At 43.0% G+C, this 14406-nt stretch overlaps 1 long non-coding RNA gene across 1 annotated transcript; it reads left to right on the top strand.

The window, feature by feature from the left end:
- The first annotated feature begins 781 nt into the window (after window positions 1-781).
- Window positions 782-12149, top strand: LOC124236396 (uncharacterized). The gene is made up of 3 exons (XR_006887712.1): window positions 782-837; window positions 10656-10896; window positions 11678-12149. It is a non-coding gene; the product is annotated as an uncharacterized LOC124236396 (long non-coding RNA).
- Window positions 12150-14406: the final 2257 nt, after the last annotated feature.

Below are 14406 nucleotides of genomic sequence, written 5' to 3' on the forward strand. Positions count from 1 at the left end.
TTCCCAGTGGACATGAATTTTGGAGAGCATCATTCAGCTTACTACAACTTCCCTGCCTAAAGCTTTCCAGTGACTTCTAGTTGTAACCAGAATAAAATCTCAACTCCTGTGAGCTCCCCAGGATCTGGTACTGCCTAACCCTTTGACCTCATTTGCCTCCTCTCCCGCTATTCACCACATTCCAGCTAGACCGGCCTTCTTCCTCTCTCTTGAACACGCCAAGTTATTCCTGTCTCCAGGCCTCTGTGCTTCCTATTTCTTCCTCTTGAAACACCATTTCCCCCAGACCTTTACACGGCTGCCTCTTCTTCATTCAGAACCTAACAAATGTCACATCAAGAGACCTTTTCTCACCATTTTCACTAAAGCAACCAGCACTCCACCCCTAGTCATTACCTCGTTATTCTACTTCATCTTCTTTATAGCACTTAGTAGTATATGAAATCATTGTGTTTGCTGATGAACTTGCCATTTATACTCAGGAGAAAATAAGCTCTTCAAGTGCAGAAACTCCGTTTTATTTGCTAGAGAAGTGCTTAGCACATAGTAGGTGCTTGTGTTAGAAACTGGATTGGCTCACTCAACATCCATGACACTGGGATTGCAAAATCCACCACAAAGGGAAGTTGCCTTCCTGTAATGCAAAAGCTGGAAATCTAAAAACCACATTTCCCAGACTCCCCTGCGGCTAAAGTTCCAGCTGTAATTTGAATTCCTCAAATAACAGGCAGTGACTCGAGACTTGAATTTGGAACTGGGTCCAGTGGGGAGAGAAGTATGGCACGAGGCATCCATTTTGAGAGCACGGGGTGTAGCAGCCGTAGGGCAGCTTTGCAGGTGAGTAGCCAGCTTCCTGGTGGTGGCAGGAGCAGTATCTCTTATGGACTCGGCTCTGAAAGATCCCCCTAAAACCTGTCCTCCCAACAATTTTGCTAACCATTTAACACCTTGCAATAAATCTCTTCCTGCTTAAACTAACTAGGGTGGCTTCTGTGCTCTGCAGCTGACACTGATCAAAGCATTGCTCAATAAATATTTGTTGACTGACTATGACATAGCATTTGGAACACCCCAGATATGAGTCTATAGGTTGGGGGCTTCCAGCCTAGAAATGACCTTACAGTGATTCCCTCTGCCATCATTGTTACTGGCTGTGTTAGGTTCCTGCGGCTGCTGTAATGAATTATTACAAACGTGGTAGCTTAAAACTATTAGATTTATTCTCTCATAGTTCTGGAGTCCACAGTCCAAAATCAGTATCACTGAGCCAGAATCAAGGTGTCAACAGGATCATGCTCCCTGTGGAGCCTCTAAGGAAGAATCCATTCATTGCCTCTTTCAGCTTCTGGTGGATGCGAGCATTCATCTTTCATTGATTTATGGCCACATCACTCCAATCTCTGCCTCCATTTTCACATCGTCTTCTCATGTGTGTGCATGTGTATGTGTGTGAAATCTCCCTCTGCATTTCTTTTATAAGGACACCTATGACGGCAGGTAGGGCTCAGATAGATAATCCAGAATAATCTCTCCATCTGAAGATCCTTAACTTAATCATATCTGCAGTTTTTCTTTCCAAATAAGATAACATTTAAAGGGATTAGGACCTGATATTTATGGGGGCCTTTATTCAGCCTTCTACACTGGCCAAGCCCAGAAAACTTTGTTCTGAGAACCTTCCCAGTTATTCTATGAGAATTCCACTGTGTGTGCCCATACCTCACCTCATCTCCATTTATCTTCCTTTGAAGGACTCGCCTTACAGGGGAGAGTAGGGAGGGAGGAAAGCAGCAAAGATACATGGCTGCCAGACACCATCTGCCAAGGGAACTAAAAGGTGGGTAAGCCAAGCTCTGACCAGGATATCTACACTCAGCTCAGAACAGAAAATGAATAACCAAATTGCTGGAGCTTCAGCCAAACATATTCAGCTGTATCTGATCGGCCAAGAGGGAGATGAGTGCTTGGCATGTCCACTCTGGCAAACAGGTGTGTTGGGCCTGAGGCACTCTTGGAAAGGGGCCACCTTCCAGCTAAGGGCTGGTTTTCCAGGACAGCCACAGCCAGCCTCACCCACCTTTAAGGCCAAGGATGAGGAATGAAGGTCAAACAAAGAAATGAGAGTTGAGGAGTAGGAACAGATGGCTGCCGGGACCGAACAGGCTATCCGACAAAGATCAGGAGAAGTGAAGAGTTGAAGCAATTATCTGGATAAATGAAGCAAAAACAGAAAAAAGTGATGGGATTTGAGGACCATTCCAGCCAAGACCAGTTGTCTACACCATTCAACCCACTAGAGAATTACCCAAACTTCTCTGTACCTATGAGACAACAACAAACAGAGGCTATGGTGGGTCTAGAGGCCCATGATTATTTCACCCATCTTAGCAGTTATTTGACATTAGATCAAGCCATTCAATTGGATAGAAATGAAATAAGAGTGTCAAAGTAGTAACCACATATAATCAGGTAATAATCAATTGAACAAAATAAAATTGATTTGACCTTTTTAATTTGTGAATAAAATGCTGACACTGGCACCATGTTGTTTGGCAAATTGTGCAGTATTAATTCATTCATTTGATAACTAATAAGTACCTGGAATATATTAATCAGAAGTGAATCTTGCTCTCAAGGAACAAGTAAAAGAAATAGAATATATTCATAAATAACTCACCTAGGGGCTGGCCCAGTGGACAGGAGTTAAGTGCGCATGTTCCACTTCAGCGGCCCGGGGTTCACTGGTTCAGATCCCAGGTGGGGACGTGGCACCGCTTGGCAAGCCATGGTGTGGCAGGAGTCCTACATATAAAATAGAGGAAGATGGGCACGGATGTTGGCTCAGGGCCAGTCTTCCTCAACAAAAAGAAGAGGATTGGCAGCAGATGTTAGCTCAGGGCTAATCTTCTTCAAAATAAATAAATAAATAAATAACGCAGGATTTTCTATAATAGCAGAAAACTGGAAACAAGCTAATTGTGCATCATTAAAAAATGATTAAATAAACTATGAAAAAAAATAACTCATCTAATCTTTTCAATAACCAGTGAGTCAGTCACTCTTACTCCCATTTTATGGATGAGAAAACTCCAGTTCACAGTATTAAATGCCTATACAGAGGCACACAGTTGGTGACAGAGCTTGGAACTGAACCACATCTCTCACTGCTGAAACCCACACTTTTTTCACATGGCTCAATGGTTTCTTGAAAGAAGGGACTTTGAACTATTGAATTGGTCCTTCAAAGCTGTACGGTATTTGAACAAGTTGAGATGAAGGGACGGGTGCTTAACATAGAGGAAAAGATGGGTATAAGGACGTGGTCATGCTACATGACCGATGAATGGGGAATTAGAAGGAAGAGGAAGTTTGTGGGTAGAAATTCTGAGCTCAGTTTTTTAAGTATTTTTTAAGGACCTCTAGGACATGAAGACAGAAAACAGCTGCAGTCATTCAGAAATGCAAAACTGGCACCCCACAGAGAAGTTTGGGCCAGATATTTAGATCTGAGCGTCCTCGCACAAAAGGAATGGTAGAAGCCATGAATTTACAAAGGCAAAGGGTCTATGAAGACAAGAAATCAAAAGAGAATAGAGGAGAAGAAGTCCAAGAACCTTTAGGAAGTTCTATCTTTAGGAAGTAGAAGAAAAGAATGGAAGGTAAAAAAGGGTGAGTTGTCAGGGGAGCTAAGAAAGGCAAGCATCCCAGAACCTAAAGGAGGAAAGAATTTCAGAGAGAGGAATGAAACCATGACGAACTGCAAAACAATCAAGGAGAATGAGGACTGAGAAAAGGCGACTGGATAGCCAGCTGGGATGTTTTTGGTGACCTTTAAATAAGGGTGTATGTTTGGGTAATGGAAACAGCAAGAATGGATTACCCTTTTAAAAACTCTGACACTAAAACGGAGGAGAGAGAAAAAATAGGCGCGCGCGAGAGAGGACTTTTATAGAAAAAATTCCATGCTGGACTGCATAATTTAAAACACTAAAATTTCCTCTCAGGCTTGGCCCTGTGGCCAAGTGGTTAAAGTTCCACACATTCTGTTTTGGCGGCCTGGGTTTGCGGGTTCGGATCCCAGGCACAGACCTACTCCACTCACTAGCCATACTGTGGCGGTGTCCCACATACAAAAAAATAGAGGAGGATTGGCACAGATGTTAGCTCAGGGTGAATCTTCCTCAGCAAAAGAAAAACAATTCTTCTTGCATCTCTCCCTTTTTCCTACCCTCCTCCACTATTCTCCACAGATATGTAAACTTATCCTGGCCAAGTGAATCAATCAAGATGGGAACACTAATTTGAGTGTATTTGTCAACATTATTCTGAAAAAAGAGGAGTTGATAAACTCAAAAGTTTATCAACTAGCAAGAGTTGTCATCAAAAATAGTACTACATAGGCTTGTGATTGGCAAGAATCACAGAGTTTAGCTTTAGATTTAGCATATTTTTTTTTAATAAAGGAGGGTTGAACATGTTTGTAGAGAAAAGCCTAATGTCAAGGGAGAGATTGAAGATGCTTTATGATTCTAGACAAGCATGGAGAGAAAGGAGACCAAGTCACACAAGTAAGGGCTTGCTTTAGAGAGAAGGGACATTTCTTTCCCTGAGATGTGGAGAAAAACAAAAGAAAGAAGGCTGATGAGGAGGAGAAATTAGAGGTAGAGGACCATGGCAGACTAGGTGATTCATACCAGTCTTCCCAATGAAGACAAACATACAAGCTACATAAAATATAAACATTATCCATCTGGAGGCATCAGTTAACACAAGAGTGGAGAATTAGCAAGCCAGGAACTGGGGAAATTGGAGGCCCAGGAGGTGAACTCAAGAGGCTGAAGTCACTCTTCCTCTGGATTGTTAGCCAACTCCAGAGCAGGCAGCAGGGAGGCTGGGAGGCTGAGGAGCACTTCTGGCAGCATCATATGGCAAAGGATCAGGGACTGGGGTCCAGGGCCTGCCAAGTTGGGTATCCCAAGAAAACCCTTCTCAGCTACAGGAACCTGAAGGAATGCACCATAGGAGAAACTATCAACCAGAAACAGCCAGGGCTTTTCAGACATTGCAGCTCACCTTCAAATCATTTCAACTCATGAAACAGTGTTAAATTAATCTCAGAGGGCTAGTGGCCCTGGCTCTTGACAAGAGAAATTAAATCCTCCCTAGAAGAAAATAGCATCATCCCAGGACTCAAATTATTTCCACAATTTTTTTTAAAGATTTTACTTTTTTCCTTTTCCCCCCCCGGTACATAGTTGTATATTCTTATTTGTGGGTCCTTCTAATTGTGGCATGTGGGATGCTGCCTCAGTGTGGTTTGATGAGCAGTGCCATGTCCACACCCAGGATTCGAACTAACGAAACACTGGGCCACCTGCAGTGGAGTGCGCAAACTTAACCACTTGGCCACGGGGTCAGGCCCCTATTTCCACAATTAATTTTAAAAATATATCCAGGGTCCAGCCTTATGGTGTAGTGGTTGAGTTCGGTGCACTCTGCTTCGGTGGCCTGGGTTCGCGGGTTCAGATCCTGGGTACAGACCTATACCACCTGTCAGCCATGCTGGGGCAGCAACTAACATATAAAGTGGAGGAAGATTGGCACAGATGTTAGCTCAGGGCTAATCTTCCTCAGCAAAAAAAAAAATATATATATATATATATACATATATATATATCTCCACTATAGAAATAAAAAATAAATAGATAAAGATAATGGGAACAAAAACCAGCAGAAAAAATGGACAGTAGAAACAAATTCATAGGGTCCTCATATATTAATGTTATCAGACATAGACATTAAAATAAGTATGCTTACTATGTTCAAGGAGATAAAAGACAAGGCTGAGAATTTCAAAGAGAATTAGAAACCATGAAAAAAGAATCAAACATAAATTCTAGAACTAAAAAATATAATAACCAAATTTAAGAAGTCATGAATGGGCTTCATAGCACATTAGACAAAGCTGAAGTAAATTGGAAGTTAGATAAGAAGAATATTTACAAAATGAAGCATGGAGGGATAAAAGGATGGAAAAGACAAAACAGAGGGTAAGAGAAAGAAATAATGAGTGAGAAAGTCTAATATACGTGTAATTGAAAACCTAGAAAGAGAGGAGAGAGAATGAGAAGGAAGCAACATTTGAAGAGGTAATGACAGAGATTTTTCCAAAACTAATTAAATACATAAAGCTACAGATTCAGGAACTCCTTAAAGGCCCCAACCATGAGAACTATAAAGAAATCCACACCTAGGTACATCATAATAAAATTGCTGAAAATCAAAGCAAAGAGAAATATATTACAAGATGCCAGAAAATAAGAAACAGATTACAGGCATACGTCGTGTAATGACAAGAGTATGTTCTGAGAAATGTGCCCTTAGGCAATTTCATTGTTTTGCAAACATCATAGAATGTACTTACACAAACCTAGAAGATATAGCCCACTATACACCTAGGCTATATGGTACTAATCTTATGGGATCTCTGTTGTACATGCAGTCTGATGTTGACCGAAACACCATTATGCAGTGCATGATTGTATTGACAAAGTTGCAACAACAAGACTTATCGCAGACTTCTCAACAGAAACAATGAAAGCTGGGAGATAATGGGATAGGCTTAATGTGCTAAAAGTAAACAACTTTCAACCTAGAATTTTATGCTTAACAAAAACATCCTTCAAGAATGAAGATGAACGAAAGATAGTTAGAAACTAAAAGTGAGAATATTCATCTCTCACACTAAAGGAAATTTTAAAGACTGTTCTTCAGGTCCAAGGACAATAGTCCAGGTAGAATGTCAGAGATGCAAGAAGGAAAGAAATGCATAAAAAATAGCAAGCATAAATGTAAATGGATAGTGACTATACAAAACAACAAAAAAAATTATTTGATTTAAATATATATATTACTAGAAATGCATGACAATAATATAAAATTTTGGAGAGGGGTAAATGGAGCAAGAGTGGTCCAGAGTCCTTGAAATGCCTGAGAAGAGCATAAAAGCACCAATTAATATTCGACCTTAATGACAAGAATTTATGCCATAATACTGGGGCCAATCACTAAAAGAATAGTGAAAGAAAATGAAATTTCCAAAATAATAGAGTAAATAGAATATTAAAAAATAATCAATCCAAAAGAAGCAATAAAATGAGGGAAAGATAAAAAGATATAGGTGGAACAAATAGAAAGCTCTTAATAGCAGTAGATTTAAATCCAAATGTATCAGGAATTACATTAAATTTAATGTAAATTAAACTACATTAATTAAATGATTGCATTATTAAATGTAAACAGACTAAATGCTTCAGTCAAAAGGCAAAGATTGTCAGACTGGATTAATTTTTTTAAGTAGATAATGTTTACAAGAGAAGTTTATAACACATAATTATAGAACGGATAAAAGTAAAGGGGTGGAAAAATACATCCACTGTAAACACTAATTCAAAGAAAATAGGAGTGCCTACATAAATTATCAGACAAAGTAGAACTTAATGTGAAAATTAGTACCACAGATAAAGAAGGGCATTTCATAGTGATAAAAGTTTCTGTTATCCAGGAAATTATAACATTCTAAAATTATATATATATCTAATATCTCACAATATATAAAGCAAAAAGCAACATATATACACACAGACAAATCCACAGTCATAATGGGAGAATTTAATGCACCTCTCAATATCTATTAGAACAAGCAGACAACAAGTCACTAAGGATATAGAGGATTCAAGAACACGATCAGCAAGTATAACCTAATGGACACGTCTAGAACACTGAGCTCACAACTACTAACTGTGGATTCTTTTTAAGAACACAAGGAACACTTTCAAATATCAACCACAGGCTGAGCCATAAAGCAAGTCTTAATAAATACCAAATTACTGAAGTTATACAAAATATACTCTTTAACTACGTTACAATTAAGCTTGAAATCAGTAATAGAAATACGATTTAAAAACTCTCATGTATTTGAAAATTCAGAAATATTTCTAAATTACCCAATGGGAAATCAAATGAAAATTTCAGCATATCTTAACTGAATGATAATGAAAATATTGCCTATTGAAAATCATAAGATAAAGTTAATACTATGCATAGATGATTATTTATAATTTTAATTGCATATATTAGATGGTAAGAAAGTTTCAAAATCAATGAACTAAGCAGCCATCTCAAGAAATTAGGAAAAAAATGGAAAATTGAACCCAAAGAAAGAGGAAAAAAAGAAAACAATAAAGACAAATGCAGAATTTAATGAACTAGAAAACAAATATAAAATAGGAAATATCAGCAAAATCAAAAGTTGGAGTAAAAAAATTGATTTAAAAAACAAAATTCTAGCAAGATTGACCAAGGGGAAAAAAAAGAAAAGGTAAAAGTAATCAATGTCAGGCATGATAAGGAGACGTCACAACAGAGATCACCTTTACTAAAGATCATAGGAGGGGCCTGCCCCATGGCCGAGTGGTTAAGTTCTCACACTCCACTTCAGTGGCCCGGGGTTTCACCAGTTTGGAACCTGCGTGCAGACACGGCACCGCTCGTCAGGCCCTGCTGAGGTGGCGTCCCACATAGCACAACCAGAGGCACTCACAACTAGAATATACAACTATGTACTGGGGGGCTTGGGGGAGAAGGAAAAAAAAACGAGATTGGCAACAGATGTTAGCTCAGGTGCCAATTTTTGAAAAAAAAGATCATAGGAAGATATTATAAACAACGTCATGCTATTACAATTGAAAATTCAGATAAACGGGTAAATTCCTAAAAAACACAATTTATCAAATCTGACCCAAGAAAAGATAAGAATCTTAACTAGTTCAACAACTATTAAATAAATTGAATCCATAATTTAAAACACAAAGAAAGCCCCAGGCTTGGAGGTAATGCTCTCAAAAATGCATATACACAGGCGCCAATGTACAAGCACAAGAATGATCAAAGCAGCACTATTTGTACAGCCCCAAACTGGGAATAACCCAAATGTCCATCAAGAGTAGACTAGATAAGGCCGGCCCCATGGCCAAGTGGTTAAGTTCACATGCTCCGCTTCAGCGGCCGAGGGTTTCGCCAGTTCAGATCCTGGACGCGGACCTAGCACAGCTCATCAAGCCATGCTGAGGCAGTGTCCCACATAGCAGAGCCAGAAGGACCTACAACTAGAATATACAACTGTGTACTGGGGGGCTTTGGGGAGAAGAAAGAGAGGGAAAAATAAAAGATTGGCAACAGATGTTAGCTCAGGGCCAATCTTTAAAAAAAAAAAAAAGAGTAGAATAGATAAACATGTCATGTCACATTTATAAAAGGTAATGCTATCCAGTGACGAAAATTTATAGACTACAGCTACACCCAGGAACATGGGTGAATTTCACAAGTATACTGTTGAGTGAAAGGAGCCATGCATGAAAGAAAACATACTGTGTGGTTATATTTATATGAAGTTGCAAAACAGCAAAACTAAACTTTAGCACTTAAGGCCGTGTATTTTAATGGTAAATCTATAAGGAAAATCAAGTACCGTTTACCATGAAAGTCAGGATAGTGATTATCCATGGTGGAGAGGGAGGGGTCGAGGTGGGAAGGGGGAGTGGAGAGAGCTTCCGGAGAGTGGCAGAGTTATATTTGTTGACCTGGCTGGTAATGACACTGGTGTTGACTTTGCCATAAATCATTGAACTATAGATCTTTGCTTTGAACACTTTTCCATAGGCATATTTTATTTTACAGTTTAAAAAGTGATGAGTGAGAGAGAAAGGAGGGAGGGAGAGAAGGAAGGAAAGAAGCGTGTGGCGGGCCAGGAGTCTATCAGAGATAAGAAATAGGATTGCTGAAAAAACTCTGCTGAGCAGCGACAGCAAACTGAAACGCCCAGAACAATCAGGCAGACCCTTCATGAATGAGGTTGGTTAGGGGGTAGCTGGTGCAGAGAAGCCCACTGATCAGTAGCGTCTCATATTCAGTCTCCACATCCAGGAAGACATGCACTGCTGTTGCAGAGATGGTGGCAAAGCGGAGAGTGTGTGCCACGTGTCAGAGGGGCAGCTGCCTCCAGTTACAGAGCGAGCAAAGATCCTGTCCTGCCAGCTCTCCAACTTTTCAAGACAAGCTACATATCTGGATTTCCCCATGATCCGCTGTTTCTTAAATGTCGATAACTAAATCACATTGTTTTAAATATTATTCAGGCCAAACAAAACCCATTTTATGTTCCAGATGAGGTCCATGGGGTTTGAGACCTCTGGGTGAGTCACGCAGAATCTGGTGTAGAGCCATTCAAACCAAGGTCACGGCTTTCTCCAGCAACTACCGGTGGCCATCCAGTCAGCCGATAGCAAACCTGGGGTGTGAGGAGACTGGAAGGCTGAAGAGCCAGAGGGACAGGAAATGAAGGCAGGACCTCATTGAAAGCATTCGCTCCAAGGTCCAGAAAGCAAGCAGGGCCTCATGGACTGAGGGCGGAGGGAGAGATCAGAGACTTAAACCCCCCCCAGAACAAAGAGCCCAGTTACAAGAAGTGGGAGAGCCAGAAGGAGGAATTTTGGAATTCAAGAGCTCCAAAAATAAACCTTTTCCTTTTATCACTTTTCTCTTTTTACTTTCGTTGCTCTCAACTTGCTTTTTTTCTAATTCTAACAATTCTACAGGCAACCAGAAGTGTGAAGAAAATAAAGCAACTAGAGGTTTTTGCGAAGCTGATGTGCTCATTCCGCTTTTAGCCCACTGGTTTCAAAGGGAGGCGCACACGCACTCTTTCCACATGATCCAGTCATGGATTCAGACCGCAGGCCAAGGCCACAAGCAACAGTGCCCCTGCTACATCTGCCTCGGCCCCTGGCGGCTGCCTTCCAAGAAGTGCTGGAACAGCGGAAGCAGCTAGCAGCGCGGGTAAGAAGTGGTCAGCAGTTGGGAACAGCTGGAGGGAGGAGGGAGTGAGCAAATATCAGAGTTTGGGAAATAAGGCTTTGGCTGAACAAAGTTCACTGTTGTTTTCCAAGAAAGCAGAGCCTGATTGAGCCAGCCCAGACAGCAGGGCCAGGAGCAATGAACTGAATGTTGGCTCCCAACTTCTAAGGCATGGTATGCTTGGCCACCCAACAGTGACGAGGTCCATTGTTGTTCCCCTCAGGGCAGAGGGCAGGCAGCAGCTCAGTGTAAAAGGGGAAGATGGACAGGCAGTCAGAGTAAGACGAAACTACAGAGATGGAGAACAAGATGAAAGGAAAAACAACAAAAAGGCCTTCTGGGCTTTCCCTGTGCTATGCAAATTCACTGAAATTAATCCTCCATTAACGATTCCATCTTGAACATTTCAAGCTGTTCCATCCTGCAGGTACCTACCTTTTGAAGTAGTGAGCTCTCCGTTCCTAGCAGAGTTTGAGCAGAAGCTCAACTATCATCCATCAGAAATTCTGTTAAAAAGATGAAAGGCTGGACTAGATCACCCTTACAACTCCTGGCATGTACCTAGAGCACAAGGGGTGCTGGATAGATGTTTGGTGAATGAATCGATTGCAAAGACAGAAATTGTCCATTTCTGCATATTGGCAATAATAATAGCATTTTGAACACTTACTATGTGCTAGTAACTAGGCCAGACAAATATATGACGTATACATATCATAATAGTCCCTAAGATGTGGCTGCTGCGATTGTTCCCATTTTATAGATGACTCAACCAAGGCGGATGAGTGGCAGAACGAGGATTCAAGGCCAGGTCCGTCCCACTCCTGAGCTGAAGCTCTCAGCCATCATGTTAAATTGAATCTCAGTCCTCTGCTCCGTGTATCCATTTTTAAGTGCTGTGCGTGGTGTGTTCAGCAGATGGAAACGGCACTGTCGCCCCGTGTAGACCGAAGGCAGGGCCTAGCCGGCAGACAACCTGCTTCCCCAGCTGCTTCTGTCCTGTCTATGCAGCCTCCCCTCCCCCCGGTTCCTAAATCACTCCCAGGTCCTTTGTTCTGCCCACAGCTGCTCAGCAAATTCCTTGATTTGAAATTATGATCACAGGTTGGAGTGCTACTTAAAATAATTTTGCCAAATGTTCCATCTCTCTGCATTGATGAATATAATGAATGAAAATTTAAAGAGGGGGAAAAAAATTTAAGAATTCACTTTGTTGAAGACAAAAAAAAAATGACGGGCTGCAGCCATACATTCAGTCGGACCCAAAGGATTCTCTCCCGCAGGAAGCTGACCAAATGCTGGACTTTCGGGAGCCCTCGGCCTGGCAGGGCTGCTGGCAGGTCAGGTCTGCCACAGATGGAGGGAGCAAAGGTCAGGGCGGGTGTTGGGTTTGTTTAAGCCTGAGTCAGAGGCCGAGTGGGGGTAGACCCTCGGTTTCCAATTTCCAATTTCCTGTGCGAGTCACTGATGGGCACTCCTACCCTGCCCAGCCAGGCTTTTATGTGCACCGCTCTGCACAACAAAGGCGGACACACACATAAATAACCTGGACAGGCCAAGTCTTCTTTCAAGAAGGTAGCCCTCTCTTGAATTCAGTGAAGTTTACACTCAGAGGGAGGCAGGGGACGAGGGCACTGCATCTGGCACTTTGATCCTATGAGGGCTACCACTCGGGCTCCTGGCTTCCTCCCCTTGGACATGGCCCTGAGCCCTAAGTGAAGCCTCGTGCTAGCCTGTCCTTCTGATTAGCCCACTGCTCAGGGTCCCATGAGCACGGTGGCTCTCCATGGGTCAAGGGACCTGGTGGACAGGCTGCGAAGATTCAAAACAGGGGGGTCTTCCCTCACTCCGGGTTCTGCTGCATCCAGTGGCCTCCACTTAAGACATTGCCCCCATTTTCTGTGGCTTCCCGTATGCTTGAAAAGGTGGTGGGGAGAGATGTGCAAGCCCTGCCCTGAGAGGGCGGTGAGTCTCTCAAATTTTCCATACCAAGGAAGGCCTCGCAAGAAGGAGGCGCTTCAGCCAGCAGGTCCCCACAGTCAGGCCTGTCTCGGAGCGAGGATCCCAGGATTCCGATAATGACATGAGCCCCCAGGGCCACTTTCAAAGCAGACTGCTCTCTAAAAATCAGCTCTGCCGCTCTGTAGGGATCTCAGCGTACATGGAAAGCCGGCCCCTCTGGGAGCAGCATCCTCACTGAGGAGCTGTCTGTTTGGCACTGTGCCCTTCAAGGACTCTTAAAGGTGACGCCTTGCAGTTGTGCTGAAGGGCGATCCACAGGCCTGCTGAGCTTAAGGGGAGTTCCATGTATTCCTCCCAAATGATCTTCCACATGGCGTGAAGCTCCAGAAAGAAACAATCACTTCTGCAGGGGCCTCCTCAGGCTTCGAGAGCAGGAAGCCGTTTGGTTGGCAAACTGGGGACAATTCCCAGACCCATTGCTACCCAACCGGGTGCCACTGAGAGGCTCTTGCCCCTTTCTGAGCCTGTTTCCTCATCGTTAAATGGGCATAATTCCACGCATTTCACCAGCGGTCGTGATGGTCAAATGAACTCACCCTGCTGGTAAGCGTGATTCTTTAGAGCCATTTCCACCTGAAACGGCAGAAGCAGAGCAGGGCAGAAGAGCGCCGTCTTCAGGTCAGGACCGAAGGGGAGGGAGTCTTTACATGTAGGAACGTTGCAGCTCTTTGTCACACCCTCAACCTCCAGACATGTCTGCTCTGCTCTAAGGTCTGCCTACCAGATTCTCTCCAAAGTATGGCGCCCCCAGCCCAGCCCAGCCCAGCCCAGCGCAGCGCCATTGTGGGCTCCACTCCAAGGACCTGCCTCGTAGATGGGTGGTGGAGAGAAGTACATCCAGCTGGGCACCTCTCACCACGCTGTGGACACTCATCTCTCTCCCTCTCTCGTCACTCTTTTGACCCCCAAGGATGCCTGAGCACCTGGCCTCTCCACTCTCATTTGGAGGAGACTGTCTCAGGTTCCTCTGACTTGGGGCCATGCTGCCTCCTTTCCACCTCACTCACCTGGTGCCTACCAGAGGGAGCAGGAGTGGCCCAATGGAAGAAAGATACTATCACTGGTATTGTTTAGAATTCCTGGTGCATGGAGATTAAAAGTTTAGAAAGCAGTGCACCCCTCACGGACACTCGAGGCACACCCACCCCTGCACCCCTCATCTCCTGGATGACCCCTTCACTTCTGCTTTTGCTCCTTGTGTTCTTATCACAAAAGGTGATCTGCGCCCTTGCTCTCGTCTCCACTATGGGAGCAAATGGGAGAGAGGCCTATTAGAACTCCACAAAAGGGCACTCTCCTTCTCCTTAGAAGTTCTTCTTGGGCCCTTTGAGCAAGCAAAGAAACAACTCATCCCAAAAGATCATCAGAGACATATGAGAAGGCTCCTTGGTGCCTCCTTCCTCTTCTTGTGTTTCTTTCCATTTTTTGTAGATTGCTGCATTTAACGCAGAAGTGCTGTCAGCAGGCAGG

The sequence above is a fragment of the Equus quagga genome, chromosome 2, assembly GCF_021613505.1.
Source record: "Equus quagga isolate Etosha38 chromosome 2, UCLA_HA_Equagga_1.0, whole genome shotgun sequence".
NCBI lineage: Eukaryota > Metazoa > Chordata > Mammalia > Perissodactyla > Equidae > Equus > Equus quagga.